General features: G+C 41.8%; 1 protein-coding gene and 1 long non-coding RNA gene across 5 annotated transcripts in view; one reads left to right on the top strand and one right to left on the bottom strand.

Moving 5' to 3' along the window:
- The window catches only part of POU6F2 (POU class 6 homeobox 2), a 326831-nt gene that overhangs the window by 288953 nt on the left and 15190 nt on the right, over positions 1 to 22688 (top strand).
- The window catches only part of LOC123614601 (uncharacterized), a 136131-nt gene that overhangs the window by 7362 nt on the left and 106081 nt on the right, over positions 1 to 22688 (bottom strand). Inside the window, exons 4-5 of one of the 4 annotated variants that reach the window (XR_012508281.1) lie at positions 4059 to 4140; positions 1104 to 1207 (exon numbers count right to left, since the gene is read on the bottom strand). The exons of 1 other annotated variant lie outside the window; for it this stretch is intronic. This is a non-coding gene — a long non-coding RNA (uncharacterized LOC123614601). Of the gene's footprint in view, positions 1 to 1103; positions 1218 to 4058; positions 4141 to 22688 lie in introns of all 4 variants that reach the window. 2 more of the 4 variants (XR_006722034.2, XR_006722038.2) reach the window with 2 other exon arrangements.

Here is a 22688-nt window from a genome sequence, read left to right on the forward strand (position 1 = left end):
TTAAATCCCATGGTGGTAATCTGGGATAAGGCAGGGTTTCTCCTTACTCAGGCTGAGAAATGAGAATTTTTCTTCTCTTCTTAAAAAGAAAAGCATCATTATCTCTTAGGAGAGAGATAAAGGCAAAAGATATATAAAGTAATGAGCTGAAAATGGATTTTCATTTCTAAAACAATATGCTGCGTCAATGGAATTACTGTAGAACTAGTTATGTGAAATTTGGTTATAAGTGAATAAAGAAACCAGTAAGATAAGGATACCACATTGATGGGGGGAGAAATAATTATTAAATTCCTGTCCTTCTTGATATGTTATACTGACAATTAGTATTTCTGTTCTCATCAGATGATATAAACTCTAGGCAAATTTCAAAAGGAATTAAGTAATAAAATTTGTTTTGAAGGAAAGAAAAAGGGAAAGAGAGAAACTGAGACAGCAAAGAGAAAGTAAAGAAGAAAGTTTAAAAAAAAAAAAAAAGAGGCATCTTTAAAAGAGTTTCCAGGACTTGAATTAAGTATGGCATTAATTTTTTTCTGCCAAGTCTTAGTCTTGGCAGGTTTCTGCTAAATGCAGGAATTTCATGGATGTGGGAACTGGTGATGGAAAATGCATTATTATACACAACAATTGTTGTACTTGAGAGGAACTATATGGGAAAAATAACACCCTGGAATAAATACAAATGAAATTCATGTATCAAAACCAATACTGTGAAAATAGTTTAAATGTTTCTTGAATTTATATCTAGTCATTAACCTAAATGCAGATTTTTAGCTCAAGCTACACTTCTGCCTCATGGTCAGAAGGCCTGAAAACCTGTGACGTGGAAAATTGGCAGGATAAAGAATATTGAACTGGTCTCCATGGAAAGACAAAATTTGGCAGCCATGACCTCCTCCTTGGACGGCTCCCCATCCTTCATCCGCAGTCAAATTCTCCTCCCAGTTTCACTCTTGTCCCAGGAAAGAGGCCAAGGGAAGGCCATATACTAGCTAAAAACAGCAAACTGCTATCAATCTGACCATTCACCAAAGGACTTTTCTCACTGGCCATGAATCCCATGATTTGGGCAAGCCCCCCAAAAATCCTAACCCTAGACTCACCTTCTGAGAGCAAGGAGGCTGGAGGTTTCCAACTCTGCTGACTTTGGTCTCCTTCCTCCTTGGAGAAGGAGGTGGAGGGGAGGCCCCTGCCTTACTGGATGACCCTAAAAGAAACTGCAATTCACACACGAAAATGACAGATCTATTTGCAGAAATCCTTCAACTCCATTCCTTTCCCCCACTCCTACTCCCATCCTGTTTTAATGCCACATTGTGCCTGGTTACTTCCAGGAAAGTAGGCATTTCCTCCGAGCTTCATTTCATCTAGAGAACAAAATCCAGGGACTTCGCAAAATCATTTTTCTCCATCTAGGAAGGTCTTAACAGCTCCCGCCCCTTGCCCTAGGGGTCCACCTCCCTCTTTCCCGGGGCTAGTCCCAAACCCAGGCTCCACTAAGCAGCCCGGTGTTGGTGGAGACTGTTTTCCCTTCCAGCCTCATCTCCAAGCTCCCCTAACTCCCCAGCCCCCTCCGGTGGGTTCCTCTGCATGAGCCGCTGGGAGCGAGGACTCCCTCTGCCAAGTGAATGTTGTTTCCGTGTGCTGTGCCTGTGCCTGTCTCAGTGGTTTCACCCTGATCTTTTCTCTCTTTGCAGCTGGTTAATAATCCACTAGCAAGTCAGGCTGCAGCCGCTGCGGCAGTAGCAGCCATGGGCTCCGTAGCAAGCTCACAGGCCTTTGGCAATGCCCTCTCCAGCCTTCAGGGGGTCACGGGTCAACTAGTTACTAATGCACAAGGACAGGTGAGTGGGAGATGGGACCAAGAGTGAATTTGTCTGGCAGCTTGAACTTGGAAAAGGAAATGAATTGCTTTTGCATGACAGTGATATGTAACCGCCTCCACTGGAGGCCAATAAATAATGTTCACCAGCCACGTCAAGAATAGGAGAAGGGTTGGGAGGTGTCTGTCTCTTTTAGAAGCAAGGTTTTCTTTTTGCCTTCCCCCTGGAATGTCTTAAGTTTTATTTTGGTTTGATTTCTATATGATGCCTCATGGTTATGCCCTTCATTGAAGAAATTACTTTTCATGACTAAGGAATTCTTTAAAAAAAAAAGTTAAATTTTAAAAATAAAATTTCAGTTTTACTCTTTTCTTTTTCTTTTTTTTTTTTCTTTTTTTTTTTTTGTGAAACCAGGGTAACGGAGGAAACTGATAAGTTCCCTTCCCTAATGGCTCTAAGATTTCGAAATTAGCCTTAATAAAGCCAATTTCTGGATGTATGGGAAGGTGATGGGAAATGATTCAAAATGTCCTGGAAAAGTAATAAAGAAAAAAAAAATGTGAGTTAGAGAGAAGCCCAGTGCCAGTCGCTGCCCGTGCCTGGCCTCCTGCTGATTCTCACAGAAGCTCAGTGGTCTCTGGCCTGCTTGTAGGTTTTCTTCAACCTGCCAGGACCAGTAAACCTCCCTCAGGTCTCGAGCAAGCACATCCGATCCCTTACACCACTGGTGTTCTTGCGTCTTGGCCACCAAGTTGCTGACAGAGCTTCAGACAAGGGTGGCCCCTCTTCAAGACCCCCAGTAAACCAAAACACTGCGCACAACACCAAAGAGGTTGAAGCTGACGGTGTCGGGGACGCCCTCCATTCAAAGGCCTGACACAGAGCCCAGCCTTGCAGGGCAGGGCACCTTGTTCTCAAATGTTTCTGTTTCTGATGATGAAACACAAGAGAGAAGTCGCTTCCCTCCTCGCCAAGATTTTTACCCCCAGGGTTATTCACCCAGTGAGTGAGTTTATTCCTCTCTGCTTGGCCTGCTCTGCAGAGAACAGGAATTGCCATGTCTTGAACCCTGTTTTTATTTTACATAAAGAGTAAACAGAGATGCATTATAAGCTAAACCGTCTCCATCCATGTCCTAGGGAAAAAAAAAAAAGAAAAAAAAAGCTGACCTTGTTATATTTCCTGGGCGGGTGCAGGGTTGTCCCGTCAGAACCCAGGGGCCTGAACGATGGAGCTTGTCAAAGAGCGGCCCCAGGTAATGAATCGTTTTATCTCAGGTGCACAGCACACAAGTTAAAGGAGGGCTGTGTGAACGCCGTGCCCTCCACACTCACCTCTCAGTGTCGGCTTTAACCCTTGTTCCAATCCCTTTTCATCAAAGGATCATCTTATGCAGCCGGCTCTAAATTGGAGGCTCTCAAAAGCCTATTAAGGTTTCTGGAGGGACGGGGTACTGGTGTGGAGGAAAAGTTGGTTATAATATCTCTAACTCATACTCAGATCAGGTCAGTCCTGGAAGCTGTCTCCTAGAACTGTACCTAAAAAACACCACCCTGATTCTTTCCTGCCGGGTGGCTGGCCCTTGAGATGTAAATTTTAAGAGTTCAAGAGGGGAGGGAATAGCTCAGTGGCAGAGTGTGTGCTTAGCATGCAGGAGGTCCTAGGTTCAATCACCAGTACTTCCACTAAAAAATAAGTAAGTATATAAATATATTTAATTACCTCTCCCTCACAAAAAAATTAAATTAAAAAAATTACATAGTTGGACAAAAAAATTTTTTTAACTGTTCAAGATAGACACCATAACCACTGATGTGTATTTATTTCCCTCTAAGTTTTTTTGTTCTGATATCTAAGTAAAACGTACCACTCTGCCCCACCACTTGAGTATTTGTAATGGGGAAAATGCCTTATGGTTTAGAACGAATTATTAGGAGTTTTTCTTCTGATGATTTAGTGGCTGATCATTTTGCCAGGCACAAATCCACCTCCTTCTCAGGGGCTAGAGTGACAGCTTTGGCTTCGTGTGGCCTTTGCCAGTCCCCATCCCAGGGGTAGCTCTCCCAGCCCACAGGTACCCGTGAGAAAACAGGCTTCAGAGTAGAAACTTGACTGGCATCCGCATATATTGCACAAGAGTTGATTTTAACGTTAATTTTTCTATTGTAGAAATCAGTTATGGTAGCTGATTTGCTGTGAAACACAAACCTCTCCAGAAGTAAGAAAACAACTTACATTTACAGAGAAATCAATCATGCCCACTTGCAAAATCTTGTCTGGGAGTTTGAAACACGTCCCAAGAGCATCACGTCCCCTCCTAGTGCAAGAAGAGACCAAGATAGTCACTTTTCCAAAGTAGAGGAAGTGGCTATGTTCATTGCAGCACTATGTTTTTTTCTTTTTTTAATCTTTGTAATATAAACACCATCATCTTCCCAGAGAAAGGTGTCTGCTCTGCATCTCTTAGCACAAAGATACTTGTCTAAGCTTTACAAAATAGTCAAATTATACCCCCCAAAAGGGCAAGTATTCTTTTGTGTGTGTGTGTGTATGTGTGTGTATGTGTACTCCTTTGGCTTGTATTAATGTGGTACAAAAAGTAAGAATACATTGGAATTAAGTTAATGCTCAAAATACCGTGTACACTAGGATTACTATATATCCAGCCGATTTTCAGTTCCTTACAAATCTCCACAGAGCTTTTCCAGAAGAGACACAATGAAAATATTCACTATATTTCAAGATTCTTTTATTTGAACTCCTGACATCAACTATTTTTTGCAATTTAAAGTTCATCTGGAAGAAATAACATTAAAATCTAAACCCAAGTTTGAGAAGGATGCTTCACTCGCCTGAGGATTGGGTGAAGTAGGTCTGTTGAGAAGGCATCAAGCAGGAGCGTTCTGTTATCGGAAATGCCCTGATCCTTGGTCCCCACAGCTAAGATTCTCTTGGCTACGTGGAAACCAAGGAGGGATTACTCAGTAGTTAAGAGCCCTGACTGAATTCAGACCTGCCTGGGATTGAGTTTAGGCTCCCCCTCTATTTTATGACATTGGGGCAGTGACTTAGCTTTCCTCAACCAGAGTCTCATCCTCAAAATTCTAATGCAACCGCTGTGAGGCAGCCTGGCCAGTGGTTCATGCTCAGAGGGCAGGTGGTCCTAGGTCTGCCTCCTTGGCTGAGCAGATGCTCCCCACACAGAGGGAGATATGCCTTCCTTCAGGCTCCAGGACTTAGAAGCTCAACAGGAAGAAATTTTACCACCTGGGACTTGCTGTTTGACTTCCCTATCTTAGAATCTGACTACGCTTCTGTTTACTGGATCTCAGTACATTTAAAGGGATGGGAAATCTCAATATAAGTTAAGGATTTTTTTCTGTTTTTTTTTCCAACTAATAGTTATGATCAAATATGGAGGAAAATTTTCAGACATTTTATACCTTTCTGAACCTGCCATTCATTTGCAGTTAATTCAGAAGTCAGACGTTGATCCAAAGAGTGAATAATTCTAACAAAGCACTACATTCTAAAGTCACAGAGCACATACCTTACCTAGGGATGTTAAAGTATTTTAAAACCATGTCACACACAAGTTCAGTCTGAGGTGGGAAGGTAGCCCGTGTCCTACTGGTAATTAGTGTAATGAAATTGATAATGGCGATTGCAGTGCTGAGAACATTTTGGTTCTCTTTGCTCACTGAATCAGGAACCCTCGCAAGCATGGAAACCAGAAAATGGGCACTACCCATACAGACTTATTTGAATCCCAGGTCAGCCAATAATTAGCTCTGTGACGTTAAGCAAATATCTGAGCTCTCTGAGCTTCAGTTTCATTGTAAAATAAAGCTAAGCAAATCTAAGCCCCTAGATTATGAAGATGAAATGAGACAGTGTGTTGGAAAGAAGTACCTACCATAGCATCTGAGTACACAATTAAAGACTCAATACGTCACTGTCACAATCATCATCATCGTGGTTTAGAGCTGGTCTAGCATTTTGTGGAAACCTTTCTTTGGTTTGGATATACACCAGAGGCAGTACAGGCAAAGAGAATGGGCTCTGGAACCAGGCTGCCAGTCACCAGCTGTGAGACCTCGGGCAACTGACTAACCCTCTCTGTGCCTCAATTTCTCTATCTGAGAAATGGGGATTACTATAGCATCAGCTTCTCGGACTAAAGTGTTTAGAACAGAGTCAGGCACATAGTTATCACTTAATAATGCTATCACTCAATGTTACGTGTTATTATTCATCAAAAAGCTATTTTGAGGGGAGGGTATAGCTCGGTGGTAGAGCGCATGCTTACCATGCCCGAGGTCCTGGCTTCAATCCCCCGTACCTCCATTTAATAAATAGATAAAATAAATAAACCTAATTACATCCCTGCCCACAAAAAAATTTTTTAAATAATTTTTAAAAAGATCTTTTAAAAAAGAAGCTATGTGTTTTCAGTTTATAACTGTGCACAGAAACCTGCTGTGTGAGGATTTGAGAATGTGAGAATCTTAATAGTAAAATATTAATTTACTTCAGGGAAATCTCATCCTTGCTTTGGATAGTTCAATAGGGGTGTGTGGGTGTGTGTGTGTGTGTTCCTAGCGCTTATTCAGTGGGTATGGTCAGGATTTGGCAAGTAGCTTTACCATCGATTTGTTCAGCTAAAGAATTAGCTTCCCTCGTGCCCCTGGCAATATCTCCTTATTGGCATTATTGCAGAAAAGTAAAAGCAAATGAAATTTTATTTTATCCTGGGGCTAAAGAAAGCATTTTACATTTTAACTGAAGCTCAGAATGCTTCCTGATGAAATTAGTTCTCGACCACTGTGAAATTTTCTTAAGTGGCAGCAAGTCAAAAGCCCTCCCTTCAGTCTTTAAAGAGCCAGTCAAGTGAAAAAAAAAATCAGCTAAACAACATTACTTTTTATATATAACAAGAAGGAAAAATTAAAGGGACTTCCCCATTCACATGACCCAAGAATCCACACACCATGAAACGAATAAAGCATAGCTGAGCAGAGCTGGTTTGGTGAGAAGGAAGGGTTTGTTGCAGGATAGGACTGCTTCCTAAATGACCACAAGGCCATGGTCAAAGCAGAACAATCTGCTGATACTAAGAGCAGCCTGGGCTGGAGAGAGGTGGAGGAGAGGCAGGAAGACATTCCAATGCCGTAACTTTCAAAAGTGGTGAAAATACATGTCTTAGAATTGAAGAACCTTGATGCTGGCATTGAGATGTTCCTCTGAATTATAATAATAGGTAAATAACATCTGTAGAAAGCAACAGAGTGACTAAGAACATAGGCTTTTGAAGGACAGAGGTCTGGTGTGTGTCTGAGAACACGTCTCTACCTCTGTGGCCTTGGATAAGTTACAGGACTTTCCTCGTCAGCACAATGTGTGTAATAAGACTTGTCGTGCACTTTTGTTGTGGGGTTAGATGTGCTAATAGCAGGAAGAGGGTTCAGCACAGTGCCTGATACGTCATAAGCATTTAATAAATTACATTAACTTATCAATAAATTAATATTGTAGCTATTCCTTTTAGGATGAAAAAGCAGCAATTGACCCGGAATTATGGGTTGCTAAAGTAATCCAACACATACTTTAAATAGAAATATGGGAATCTTTTAGAGAGAATCACTATAAGATGAATGAAGACCAAGTTATAAGAAATGCAAGTCTCAGCCAAAGGATTGAGATATAATGAACTTATTCAATGTGTCCATTGAGCCCCTCTGTGGGTTTTATTAGGTCTGTCTGCATAGGGGAACTAACAAAGCCACAGCTGCCCATGTTTGTAAAACTAACTTTAAACTTTACGCAAAGGAGACCAAGTGTGGAGTGTTGACAGTGGGCCTGGAGCCGATGAGATGCATGAGACTCATCCAGCTAAAGCCTGCTGATCAGGAATTTAGGGAGTTTCACATGTACACCTGTATTTCACTTTTTATAATGAAACACTTTGAAAGCATCGAAAAATAAAAGGCAATTTTTTTCCATAAAAAATAGCACCAAAAAAAATCCTTGTTCAACCACCTGGATATTCACTTTTTTTCCATGTAAGCTTCCATTCTCTTACTTATTTTTAAAAGAAAGAAAACATGACTGATTCGACCTAACACCTTTAACACTCTCTCCACCCATTTCTCTCCTTCCCTTCCCAAGGTGATTACTATGATAAAATTGGTGATTCCAAAAAAAATTTGACTTTTTTTAAAAAGCTACCAAATCATATTACAGAATACAATTTTAATACAAAAACTAGAATACATTATTTAGATCTTTCGCATAAATAAGAATCAAACATGTTTTGTTGAAAATCAGAGTAGGTATCTAAAAATTCAGAGTTGGCATATGTAGATTCGCCCCCACCCCCAAATATGACAAACATAGCAATCTATCTATGTAATATGCTCAACAAATGGGTTTGGCCATGTTTTCTAAACCAAAACTCAAAAACAGCCTGACAAAAGATTTTATTTTCTCATTTCCAATCACTGTGTTGTGCACCTGGAACTTACAGCCTTGTCGGCAATTATATTTTAATTTTTTGAAAAAAAAGATTTTGTTTTCTCATTGGCAAATATCACTCTATGAAGTTTTAAAAAGGGGTGAAGATTCAATCACATTCAGTGAAATACTTACCAAGTAGCGTTTTTAAAATAGAACATTTTTAAAATCAGCTCATTCTAGAGACTGGGAAATATATGTTTACGGGGTTAGCAACATTATAAGAATTTTACCCTGGCTTCATCCGCGTAATAAAGATAAAACAATAACCACAATAAACAACCTCAATCTTCCCACTAACGTATCAGATTTCCCCTTTGAGCCCAGTTGCGAGCTCTAGTTCCTCATTTCAGGAGAGGCTGTTGCATTAAAGTAGTGTGTCCCTAAGTGTGAGCCTCGGGGGGAAAAAAAAACCAGCCCAAGAGTCGCACAAATGGTGAGGCGCGCGGGGAAGCGTAGCGCCCTGCGTCGCGTGCGTGTCCCCGCCCGGCGGTCTGGGGACTCGGTCCGCTCGGGGCGACCCCGCGGATGATGAATATGGATGAGGACGGGCAGGGGCCCCGCCCCTCCGAGCTGACACGCCACATACCCCTTTAAATTATTCACCCCGCTTTTCCCAGAATCCCTGTCCACCCCATTTACACTTTGGGAAATGCTGCAAGAAGTAATTCAGGAGCATCCCTGTCCACGTTTTTGAATGTGAAATAACGACTCCAATCTAAAAGGAACCACTTCCAGGGAAGGTCCGCTCTGCCCCCGGGGCTTTGAGGCGGTTTCCGCGCTGCTGCTTTGGGTGCACACTTGCATAGCACGTGTGCGGAAAGGGGACCCCACACCTCTCCGAGGAACTCCCGGGGACTGCAATCCCAACACCGAGGGCAGACAAACGGGTGGCCTTCCTGAGGCGCCCCGTTGCGGTGCGCTGGCTGGAGCTTTGTCACCTGCAGTGACACCGCCAAGGGTAGAGCGGAGGGGGCGGAGCGCGACGGGGCCTGGCCTCTGGTCCTTCCCCGTCCTGAGGAGTGGGGCGCCCTTCACGGTGAATGTGGCTAATGCTCCCCGAAGACCCGCCGCGATTACGGGAGATGGACTTGATGGGAGGCCTCGCTTCTGCAGGGGCTCAGCTGCTGACACGCAGGGCGTCATCGGCTCTCAGAGCTGCTCAGAGCCACCAGCAGAAGCGAGGCTCCGTCCCTCGTGATGACAGCGGATTGTTCTGCTCTACCTTTGCAGCTGGCAGAAGGTCGCCACTGCTCCCGCTCCCTCCTTACCTCCTCCAGTCCTGAAATGAAAGGGTTAAGCCCATTCATGTCACTCGCCCAGAGAGCTGGCCAACTTAAAGAACTGGAAAATTAAGCACCCTCTGAAATCCTTCTTTCTACCTTTCTCCCCTAGCAAAAGTCAGCAGAGCAGCCTGTCCTGCAAAATTAGAGGAGTGGGCAGAAACAGAATTAAAAATCCAGTTTCGGGGATTCCCTCTGACGATGAGCCAGAGAGAATCAGGATCCCTCTTACCTAAAGCAGAACTTTGGATTGTTGTGCTGACACATTTTTTTCCTGGCTATTGCTTTTTTTTTTTTTTTTTTTTTTTTTTTTAATTCTTCCTCTGTGAGTATTTCATGTCCCTGGAATTGGAGAAATGTGTTCTTGTGTGGGATCCTGGATCAAGACTGTTGGCACAACTTTCTGGCTAAAGAATAGGAAAGGGGCCAATTAGCTAACGGGGCAACCTAATTTACATCTGTAATTCTAAACAGGCAATAAGTAACAAGACACCAAGTGCCATCAAAGCTGGTCTGAACTTTGGAAACTGTTTCACTAGCGTAGTTTGCGTTTCAATTAGTGCCCCCTTTTGGCAAAATAATATCCCTAAATAATGTCCATGTGGCTTATTTCAGTGTGCAAAACTCTTTAACCATCTTATTTCTCAGAGCGGAGCTATTTTGCTGAATGTTCCTTCAGGCTAAGCGATGTCTAGAAAAGAATAAAAGAAATAATAGCTCCCACACACGGAGGCTTCACCATGGGGCAGGCATCATCTATGACCCCTCTGATCATGGTCGGTTTGATTATCCCAGCTGTGCAGATGAACAAATTCTTAGGAGAGTTAAGGCAGCTCCCTGCGATGATACCTTCAGTAAACAGCAAAACTGAGGTGTCAGCCCAAAGTCCACACCCATCCCCCTGCACCTTCCCCAGGGTCTGGGGTTCAAAGACCTCGGTTCGTTTCCTGGATCCGCCATAGATTTGTCACAAATCTGGAAATCTGACTGTTCCATCTACAGACGGGAACTGTAATTCTTGCCCTATCAGCCTCACAAATTTCTCTTGAAGATACATAAACACACACACACACACTTGAAAATTCTAATGAGCTATAAACCTTGCCAAAATAAATAGAGAGCATTTTCATCAATATTCTCACCATTATTATTTTTGTGGATCAGAGGGACTAGAGAAGCAGTTTCAGGGAAGTCCCTAAAGCCACGAGATAACCTTGAAAAGTGAACCTCAGATCTCCACTTCATCTTGCCAGAGAAAATCAACCTCAAGGCATCTGGGTCTGAGGGACTCGAGGTCCCCTGCCTTTCACGAGGCATCCTAGCCATGTGGACAACCATGAAGAAAGAAGTATGTGCTTCCTGTGGGCGCTCAGCTGTGAGCCTTACAGAGCAAAGTAGGACACTCTATCCCAGTGAACCCTTGACTGGGGCTTCTGTAAAAGGATCTCAGAATTGAATAAGCTCCCAAAGTGGCAAGGCCCTGTACACTTCTAGAGCCTTCCCTTTGGAAGCTGCTCCTCATCTAATGAGGTAAACCATTGGGCAGAAAAAGAGAAAAATCTAATTCTGCATTATGAGTCTAAGAAAACTACTGATCTAAGTTACACCATCAACCTCATAATAGCTTTTTTGTAGAAAGAAAATATTATTCTTAGGGGCCTAATTCCACAAACACTAAACTTGTAAAAAATGTGGGGGGTCTTATAATTTTGGAAGTGTTATTTACTTGATAAATAATCTTAATCAAATCCAGTATCTAGTGTATAGTGTATAGTATCTAGTGTATAGTCTTTCTGTAGGGCTGTTGATGATGGCTCCTTTTTAGCAGTATTTAGTAAAAAGTCAGGGATGGGAGTAGAAGCTATTTATATCTCAGTTTTTCCAACTGAAGAATGAAAGTTGAACTTGACTTGGGTCAGGCGGCAAGGAAAGAGAGGAAGTGCTGAATTTTGACTTAGCACCCCTAAAGCAACATTCTGCAAACAATTTTTATGGTTAAGCATAATACTATCAAAGGGGGGAAAACATCAAATTCACATATGAAATGCATCCAGCCTTTCAATAAATGTTCATTGTATCATTCATGACACTGTAGCACTGTAACTTTCTTGCTGGCCCACAAGTTGTTGGCATGATGCAATCTTCTCAAAGACGTGGGTAGCATATCATCAACTTATGGCCAATAAGAAAGAAATGAGAAACAGATCAGAGATAGATAGGAAGATGTCATAAGGTGAAGAGCTTAGAAAATGACAGTAAAGTTAAGATGTGATGCAGCTTTATACTTGCAAGTAAATGGCATCAATCGGGCAACACACAGACACACGAAGAAAAACACACTACACGCCCCCTGATCTGACTCTTGTCAATAGATAGCCACAATAACCCAGTCTCAGAGTAACAGAGGTGGGACGTGCTCACATGGAAGGCAGCCCGCTTTCAGATTAGACTCGCTCCCCGAACAGCTCTGCAACCCCGGGCGAGGCACCTAATCTTACTCAGCTGCAGTTCTCCCTTCCTTGCCATGAAAACAGTATCTTCCGCTCAGGGTCATTGGGGGATTCGTAATAACAATGATAAAATTAATCAATTGCCTCCATTTATTGAGCACTTTCTGCGTACCAAAGAGTGATTAGCATTCAGTATATTATTTCACTTCATCTCGAGCACAACTGCAGAATATGGTTTATCCCCATTGTACAGATTAAGAAACTTCTAAGATCATCCAGCTGGATGTAGCAAGATTCAAACCCAGTTTTGTCTGAGATCAGAGACCGCTCTTATTCACTGTGCTCTAATACTCATTGAAAACCTTTTGTTCTGTTCCCCAATGTAGCCCAGTGGCTAGAATACCACCTGGCACACAGTAAGCATTAACATAGTAATAAAATCTGTAGACTGAATGAATAGAGTATTTTATATAAGCTAATGCGCTATTCGAGAAGCATGTTGCTTAGATTCATTGTTTCATTTCATTCCCACAATGATCTTGCACTATTATCTCTAATTTACCGCTGAGGAAACAGAGGTTCAGACAAGTTAACCAGATTCCCAGGGCCACAGAGTTAGAACGTGGAAGAGCCTGGATTTGAGCCCAGATCTGGCTGCTTCAAAGGACTGCTCTCCTCTGAGTGACGCTGCTTTCAGCATCACGGGCAGCCCAATATCATGCCTCGCACACAGTAGTCACTCCATAAATATCACCCTCTCCTCACCTGTATATATTTTAATCCACTTAGGGTGGCTGATCTAAAGTAGGGACTATTTAGTATATTGAAGTTTTATATGGAAACGCTTTTAAGCATAATGCCATCCAGCATTACCGGATCTGATGAAAATGACATTTGTCTATTTACTTCAATTTCTTCAATTTTTTTAAACTACTGTACTAACATTTCAGGGTTGTTGTCAGGAGTAAAAGCAATAAAGGATGTTAAGTGCTTGGCCCAGCGCCAGGTACATAGCAAGAACCACGTGACACCTGCCTTCCCACTTCGGTCCCTAGACCACCTGGGTCTTGAAACTCGTGGTTGCCCCAGCATGCAGAGAGGGCCAGTTCAATGACTTTAAGTCCACTGCTCACATCAGTAGTAACAGGGTGAGCTGACCACCTTGCTTTCTCCAGATGATCAGCAATAGAAGGCTAGGGGATGTCTAGCTCGCCTCCACAACATGACAGTGTAGCTACTGGACATGACACCATCCACTTTTCCCTATGACAAAATGTGGTACTTTATTTAATCAAACTGCAGGACCACGAGGGTTTTACCTGCTAGGTTCATTTAACTACCGTTGGTTTTCTCTTATGCTCTAGAATAAAAAACATTTCCATCTACCTTCAGTAAATCTGCAGGTGATGTGAGCAAGCTCTCCCAGACAACCAAAAGGAGGACATTCAGTGACATGCACAGCTAGAAAGACAAAAATCTGTTTTAAATTCACATGGACTTTGAGGATTTGTTTGCAAGCTGGAAATTGATTTTAATGCAAGGATCTTCTCAGTATCATTGGCTCTAAAGGAAAGACTTAAGTTTTTAATATAAAAGACAACATCTTTAAGAAGAAATATACTTAAATCATTTACATTTAAAAGGTGATATATAAATCATTTAGATGAACACAGAAGGGAGTGCTACTCAGGATTTTGATTTTCTGAGATCACACAATCATATGTGTTTTAAAATATTAAAAAGCAGGGTTTCTGCTCCCTCTCAGCTCACACAGAGATAACACAGTAGAAATGGGGATAATGTCGGTGGTTTTACACACCTCAACTGTTCCTGCAATCTGAAACTAGTGGAATCAGAAAGTACCCTTCTCAGAAACCAAATCTGGTACCACAAACACTGCGAGAAATACTCCCAAATTTTTAGAGAAGTTAAGCAGATTACTTTTTAATTCTCAGTTGTGGATTAAGTTAATAGTTTTGTGACTAAATATCTCCATTGCTCTTCAATGTAAGCATCACTACGTCAACTTCTACGTTATTTTACGACATACAAATGAATTCATCTTGGCATGACTGTGAAACACAGTCATGATAAGACTGTACTTCAAAAGCAGCTTTGAAGTTAAAAATTTCAAAATTCATACTATTGGCATAAGTTTTAAAATACTGAGCCTAGAACCGGACAGTTGGAAAACCATTACATTAGTGGTTTATTTGTAATGATAAATTAACTTTTTCCCAGGACCAAATCAGATATATATAAATATAATATATACCATATATAGTATAGTATGTATTTTATATGTTATATATCATTATATATATATATATTATATATATGTGTGTATATATATTATATGTACATACTTTAAAGGACATTTAAAATACGAACCAGAAAACTATGAGAAACCACAACTAGAATTCAGTGGCTCTCTCTACTTACATCTATCAAAACCTGCCTAATGGTTAAGGGTAAGAGTGCAGATTTGTCACCTTTGAAAATGCAGATGCAATTTTATGAGAAAAACTCATCAGCATAATTCTAATGAGTTATGGTCTCTGTTGTAAGCAATGAGAAATTCAGTGGTCTCACCCTGAAGAACATTAAAAAAAAAAAATTACTAAGAGGAAATTGAAAAAGTAATCTAGTAGAGTGATGAGGACAACTTTTTTTTCTGATTGAACAGATAGATAAATATTGCATGCAAGTATCAAAATACATTTAATTTTGCCCCAACAATAGATATTCTTTTCACAAAAAGCATATTAATCATCTTGGACTCATGAAACTGGGTGGTGATAAACTGATGCTTCTTTAATGACACCTGGCGTGGCTTCATTCCACAACCCCCTTTTTTTTTTTCCCCCTTAGAGGCTTGTTGTTTATACTAATTTAAATTCAGCTTCACAGCCTGAATGAACTCACAGCACTAGCTGATGCTAAATGCATGTAACACCTTCTTGAGCAAAGTGCCCAACATTTCCTTCACTGATTCCCACTGCTCCAAAGAATTTGAAATAGTGGCGATCACAGGTCCCTGCTTTAGGTTGTCTGCTACCATTGTTGTAGCTCTTTTTTTTTTCTCTCATTTAGGAAGAAATACCATAATAAACAGTCCATAGGTCCAGGGCTTCATTTAGGAATGTTTACTAAAGCATCTAAGGACCAAGGCTGAGTCAAGCTGAAAAGTGTTCTCCAAGCAATAAATAACTAATCTGATTTAATCATTTAACTCTGGCATCAGCAGGCAGAAGCAGAAATACTTCCCACATTCTGGGTACTTTTTGCTGACGTTAAAAACCTAAAGTCTTAGACAAAGCCATGTAAAGGCTTACAAAGCTCATCTTTCCACAAAATGATGGCTTCCCCACAGTTGTGATTCTCTTTTGCAGGGAAAAAAAAAAATGTTTTAGCAATTCCACAGTGTTGGCAGCTGGGAAGAAAATGAAAAGTACCCATAGTTTGATTTGTAGTCATTGGGGAAAGGGGGAAAGAGGTGATGAAAAGAAATATTTCCAGTTCCTCCTTAAGAGTTTGCATTTGTTTTCTGGTACATGGAACATCACACTGGACAAATATAATGAGTTAAATTATGATGAAAATGTAAAAATTTCTAAAGAGAACTGGAAATTGAAGCATTAGATCCTATTTATAAATATTTTCATTTCTTCCCATTGAAAATAACATGAAAAGCCACACATTGAAACCAAGGCTATGACGGTTTGAAGGCATTTGCTTTGGTGTGAGGTGTCACACTCCCCATCTTATAAATAACCACAGATTGAAATATACATTTGTTTTTATTCCAATTAGGACTCATAAAAAAATTATAATATATTCACAGATAAAGTGGGGAGCTTTGTGAGAGCGTGGTAGAACCCAGTAATTAATTCACACGGATCCCTGTGGAGGAATCAAGACAGCAGAGGTTATCACTGTGGGGTGGCCTCTAGGGAGGAACATTGTTCTGTGAAAACTGAAGTGCATTCCCTACTGTGTGCCTGTCATTTCTACTCTTCGGTGAGAGATGGGTAGTTTCAATTACGTTTTGGGGGACCAGAGGTCTCAAGGGCTCTACCCCCCATAAATAACCCAAACCTTATTGCTCTCTGACTTCTGCAAGCCTTTTAGCCATCTTCTTTTGCACCATGAAAGTGATTTAATAACAACATTTAAGATCATCGGCTATTTCTCAGACTCCCCAAATCTAGAACAGTGCCTGGCACATAGTGGGAACTCAATAAATGGAAGGCAGAAATCAAATTTTAATAATATTGGTCTTATCCAAAAATTTTTTTAAAATCTGAGGTGGAGGGTATAGCTCAGTGGTAGAGTGTGTGCCTAGCATGCACAAGGTCCTGGGTTCAATCCCCAGTACCTCATTAAAATAAATAAATAAATACATAAATAAATACATACATACAGAAAGAAAGAAACCTGATTACCTCGCCCACACACACACAGTTTTTTTTAATCTAACCCTTTTCAAGAGAGTGTAAGAACCTATTTCAGTGAAGGGTAAATCCAGCCACATCTTACTATGCAGTCAGTCCTCAAAAGGAAGGACCTTGAGGGCCTCAAGGAGATCCCTTCAAGCCCTTGACTATTACCGCAGTTTCCCTGGAGGAGAAAAGAGCCGGCAGGATTCTTGTCAACAGAAAGGCTTTTAGTTTTGTGTCAACTTCTGCCATCTTGACCATCTTAACTCTTGGGAGTCCAGGCTTTCTTTTTCATTGGCAGGTTCCTGATGCCATACTTGGCAAGATTTACAGGACGCTCCTATTAATCCCAAAGAGCAGATTTTCATGGATAACTTCCCAGTCTTCTACAGTGGGAATGAGGGCAACGGGGTGTGGTCCAGTTCTGGGCACTGGGATTTGCTGAGTGAGTGGGTAGGTGAGGTGAGCATGTGAGTGATCAGTTTGTGTGTGAGTAAACGCATAGGAAAAAAACCCAAATACTCTTAATTTTGAAACTATTTAGAATAAAGCAGAGAGATTTAGACAATTGCCTGACTTTTCCAGACAAAGAGTTTTTTTTCCCCCTTTGCTAGAATTATCTACATAGTTACCTCAATCCTCCACTCTTGACATGGAAAATGCTCTCAGTATGTCTGTATTATCTATTCACATAAGCATACTTTTAAAATGCAAAGTATTAATATTTGTATAAAAAACCAAACTCTTACACTCCAAGCCTTTGGATATAGGCTAATCATAAGCTCTAAGTTTCCAAAGAGAAGATGGGCATAGAACAAAATGGCAAGCTCTCTGTCCGTTTCCAAAAGGATCTCTCCAAATTCCACTCCCCAGGCCCGAGGAGAATTGCGTCAGTGGTGAGAGTCTTGCTTAGTTGGCCTTTGCTGGGAGAACCTACTCTGTATCGCTGAGTATTTCTTCCCAATCACAGATGAAGCCAGTCAACCTTTGGTTCCAACATCATGCCCAACCAAACCTTGAGCTAACATTTTGCAAAATTTACTCTCCCCTCCTCTGTCTTCCTCATCCTACCTTCTAGTTGAATAAGCAGAGCAGGAGACGAAAAACAACACCATAGAGAAATCAAGAACCCTTAAATAATCCAGAGCTGGCCAATGTGCTGTTCAGTATGGTAAATATATAACTCAGATATCATTTTAAAACGTGGGTTGATGGTGGGTATCTATACTGTGTTCAAGAAAAGGATTCATCTCCTGGGCACTGAGCCCTGCCCACCTGTAACCCCAGGAGTAAGTCAGGTGGGCAGTTACAACGACGCCTCACTTCATCCTCATCTCAATGGAATATCATCTTGTGTAAATTTCATCTAATCTTCTGAGTATCTACTGGATCAAAACTTTATTCTATCAACATCTCCTAACATTGAGTGGGAACCCAAATAAAAAGAGAAAATAACAAATCTCACAAATACAGGGAAATATTTAAGAACAGAGATGATGTATCTTAAAATTTAAAAAATTAAAACAAACAAACAAAATAAAATGAATACATGAAAAGCCCCTGCCCGGAGAGGGTAGAGTCCGCCAGATTTAGCTGCTGTATTGTGGAGGTAGGAACTGTCCCCCGTTCAGAACCGGGCGGCGGCTGCTAACTTTGTTTTGCCAAAGGACTCGAGAAAGATTCAGATCCAGTAAGAATGAAAAACGTGTCAATTGCGTTGACTCTTACCTGGCCGGCCTGTCAGTTCCCTGAGATGTGGCGTTTCTTCCATGATGTTTCCTGCTAATGGGCGGCATGCCTAGGGTTCAGCCCCTGCTCTGTAAGCAAACTGTTCCCGTGAAACACCTTGGGAACTGACACTATTCTTCCTGTCCTACATCACTGAGATCTAGTGGGGCCCTTTCACCCCTCCTCATCGTTTGTAAGTGGAAAACAAAGACACACGCATTAGATTGCTTCTTTGTCAACAATTAAACAAAAGACTGTTCAACAGTGTGTTTGGGAATTTGGAATTGGTTTAATTAAAGATGAGAGAGGAAATGAAGACTCATAAAGGCACATCATTACTATACTTTAGGAATATTGCTGATTACTAATGTGAATGATCTTGCTAACATAGCTGTCAGATGACCAGGTCAAGGTTCCCTGGTGCTTCTGACCGTCCCTTTTCCCCAGCATCTCACTGTTTTCTCCTTTGGTGTGCACTGGCTGTCCCAGCTGGAGCTCTCAGGTTTTTAAAAGCATCAGAAGAACTTCAGCAACTAAGGCATTTGACTAGTACCCATTTTCTAAGTCCCGAAACGTCAACAGTGTTATAAATTGTAGCAGCAACTACTTCTCAGAAATAAACCAAATTCCTAGTTTATGGGAAAATGTATACCCTGCTCACAATTTTGAATTCTCTACTTCTGGCCGCTTGCCAAATTCTCTCTTTTCCTCAGTGTCACGTTCTTGCCGACCTTTCTCCTCTATTTTCCAGCCACCGTTGGTTAACAGAGTCCTTGTAGTGTGATCCACAAACTCTCCTTTTTCAGTGTAATTGACTGACCTTCATAGTTAAGGTAAAGACAGTCCCCATTTTTACCTGTTTTTAAAATCACAGATGGCAGTGACTTAGAAAATATTCTCTAATGTTTATGAATAAGTCATATTGAATTTAGACAAGCTACTTAATTATAGGCCCCAAATGCTAAAATTAAATTAAAAAGTAAAAAGATAATTCCTTATTCTCTCACCTGGCTCCCTAGTGCACACACAACGGTGAGTTAGCCCAGAGCGGGTGGGAGACCAGGAGAGACTTACACGTTTAAATTTCTTTATCTAGCAATTTATGATTATCAAAACCCCCCTTCATATAAGTGAGGGGAAAGGACAGCGCTGGTATTCAGGGGGTAATCATCAAAGCTTCCCACTGTCCTTTTCAACTTTCTCAGAGGCCGTGGGCCTTCCCCTCTCCCTGGATAAAAGCTGGGGATCTTGCCCCATGACTTCTTTTACGGGAATACAGTCTTCTCTGGTCACTTTAAATTGCAAATGCGATGCCCGGTTCCCTGACAATAATCAAAACTTTGAAATTAACAAATTTCCCACCACCACCACCAGCAGTAGCCCCAGCTGCTCTTGGTCCCTCTTTCTCTCCCTGTTGGAATGACTCTCCCTTCTGCAGCTTGCTGACTCTGTTTCTGCAGGTCAGGTGGAGATGGGGAGAGGACAGGTGGTGGGGAAGAGTGGCCCCATTTTGCCCAAATGTCCTAGGGTGGCTTCTGCTCTCCGGGCAAGCAGATGGCTCAAACTAACTCTGGGGAGCCCTTTCACCAGGTCTCCTGAGGCCCCGCTGGGCCCTTCCAATGGCACGTTGCTGTGGCACATTGGTTTCTTCCAGCTGCCCACTCCCCTCCCTGGGCTTGGTTTTCTCCGGGTCCACTCCTCCAGGCTCTCTTGGTGATGTGGTCCCGGTGCCCATTGCTCAGGGTCCTCTGGGACAGGGATTTTGAATAACTCAGACCCATGATAATGAGTCCAGGGCAACACTCTTATCAGTGGGAGCGTAGCTGTGCTGAAACACTGACGCTGCACCCCCGCGGTCTCCCTCTCCCTCTCCTCCTCTCTCTCTCTCTCTTTTCCTCCCTCCCTCCCCTTCTTCCTCTCCCTGCCCTTTTTCCCTCCTTCCTAGTCAGCTCTTAAAGCCACAGCTTCTCCCCTCTAGATTCTTTGGGTGTATGTCCCCCAAATTGAGGGAATAATATTTATTTCACCACTTTCCCTAATGTTGAGGAGAGGAAAAAGCGCCCTGTGCCCCATCCCTGAGTGAGGAAGGCACGCAGAATTTCAGAAATTCTCTGTATCTACCCGCACTGTGAGCGGCTGAGCTCTGGGACTGTCTGACTGGTTTTCAGAAACCTCTTCTGTAAAAACACAAAGATCTAGTCCCTCCTGTGGAATACAGCACCTATTGAATTTGGGAACCTCCACAGAAACTCCCAGCTTTGCCCTCTATGACAAGACCAGGAAAATTTAATTATTTTTCATGGTAAACTACTGTTTTCTGTTCTTCCTAGTAAACTCTTTTCATAGGGAAATTACAGCATTCAGGAAAATTCAGAAAAGCTTTTGTAACTTTGTGTAAGAGCCCAGGAATTACCATAAAAGCATGTAAGCAAAATGAAGTTATGAACGAACATTCACTGAACACTTTTCTTGGTTGTTAGAACACTGTGTTGGGTGCTTGGCATATGTGAACTTACTCGGTCTTCACAATAATCTTATGAAGTATACATTAGTCCCATCTTACAGATGAGCAGACTGAGGTTCTAAGAGGTGAAATAATTCACCAAAAATCTCCCACTAGTTAGTGGCAAAGCCTGGGCTTGAACGCAGCCAGTGGGGAATTCTCACTCCCTCTCTCTCTCTTTACATGTGTATACACACACACACACACACACACACACACACACACATATATATATCCCCTAAACTCTATTAAGAAAAATTACTTTTAATGGCTTTTAAGAAGCTTTGAGGGGAGAGGATTTTTTACTGTTGTTATTATTGTTTTTACAACATCAGTTTTCATGCAAATTATTCTTCCCATAATGTGAGTGAAAGTGACATTCTAAAGATCGTGACATTTCCAATTCTTTACTCTTGTGTTTGAGTTTGTTTCTAAAGTTGAAGCCAAATAGTAGAGCACCCAGCAGGGATCCTAATTCTGACAGTGAAAAAACAGAGTAGGTAGGTATTCCCAGAGGAAGAGTACCTATCAATAGCCATAATACAAGCATGAAAATGTAAAAAGCCCTTTCTCACAGTCACTCATTAAGAAAATGGGTGTCATCCATTTCTTGCAAGTTGGTCTGAGATCATTTGTCTCATGTCCTGGGCTTCAGTTATGCCACCTTCGGGCACACTGCCATTCACTATGACCATGCCCGTACCAGACACTGTTAATCGATCATGGCACTATTTCTTCCTGAACACTGCAATGTCCAGGAAGCCATGGCCAACTGACTGGCATTGCCTACAAGCTTAAATCTATTTGTCCTTAGTTGAGTGTCTTCTTCTAATTGAACTTCTACAAGATAAAGACTTATCTTCATACCTTCACTACTTCTAGTTCAGAGTCTTTGCCAGAGACCCTCTAAATATTCATACTTCTCATGTTCTCCATCTTGGACATAGCTGTATGCAAGAAGGCACCAGATTGCATGTTGCAAAAATGTATTTTGTTTAGGAAATAACTGTATTCTCCTAGTCTTCCTGGCTCAACATCCTAATCAGAGCTGCCAAAAGAACTCTAAGTGAGCTTAGCCTTAAACCTGGGAGCACAATGAGACTAAAATGAATGTATAATACCAAGAAGACAAAATCAGCCCTTGGAGGAAGCGAGCACAGTGGCTGTGACCGACCAGAAAGGAAGGGGAAGGAGAGTGGCTGTTTCCATTCTGGTGACCTCGCACCATGACCCCGTCGGCTCTCGAGTGCTAGAAGCTTGATGTTCAAGAAAGGACAAAGTGATGCCAGGTGTTAACCAAAGCCTCTTGACCAAAAAGCGCCGAGGTTACACAACTATTTGGCAAAGAACTGTCTCTGCTGATGGGTTGAAAGACCTGAAAAGTCACCAACTGACAGCATTGGCGGGTTTCCTTTTCTTAAAGACGTGCGCAAAAGAATGACTTGTCAAACTGACATCTGCAATCGCATTCTGCGTAGCAGAGTTTAACAGTGTGTCATAGACTGTTACGACATGTGGCCCATCAGACGACTTGTCTGGATGCCCTGGGCTTCTGTGATACCACCAGCTGCTCCTGATGAGACCTACGTGTTGGCAGTGAATAAAGTCAGGGCCCGTTATCCTCCATCAGCCATAATTCATCTCTACGGAATACCTCAACTAGATTGAGGTCTGTAAGGGCATCGTAACAGTAACCTGGTAACCCAAAGGTGTCACACGGCCCTGAATTGCTGGGGTCTGCTACAGTCACACGATAATCTTCATGGCGGCTTACATTATAGTTGCTGCTGAATAGTGACTGTCACACTTCTGTGTAAGCCACCCAGGTTCATTTTAGTTTGTTTTCTTTTTTTAAGTTGCTCATACAACATAGACTTTATCCTCAGTTGCGGTTTATGCTCTTAACGCCTGTAAGCAAAGAGACAGATGAAAATGAACAGCAACAACCA

Source organism: Camelus bactrianus, chromosome 7 (assembly GCF_048773025.1).
Source record: "Camelus bactrianus isolate YW-2024 breed Bactrian camel chromosome 7, ASM4877302v1, whole genome shotgun sequence".
Lineage (NCBI taxonomy): Eukaryota > Metazoa > Chordata > Mammalia > Artiodactyla > Camelidae > Camelus > Camelus bactrianus.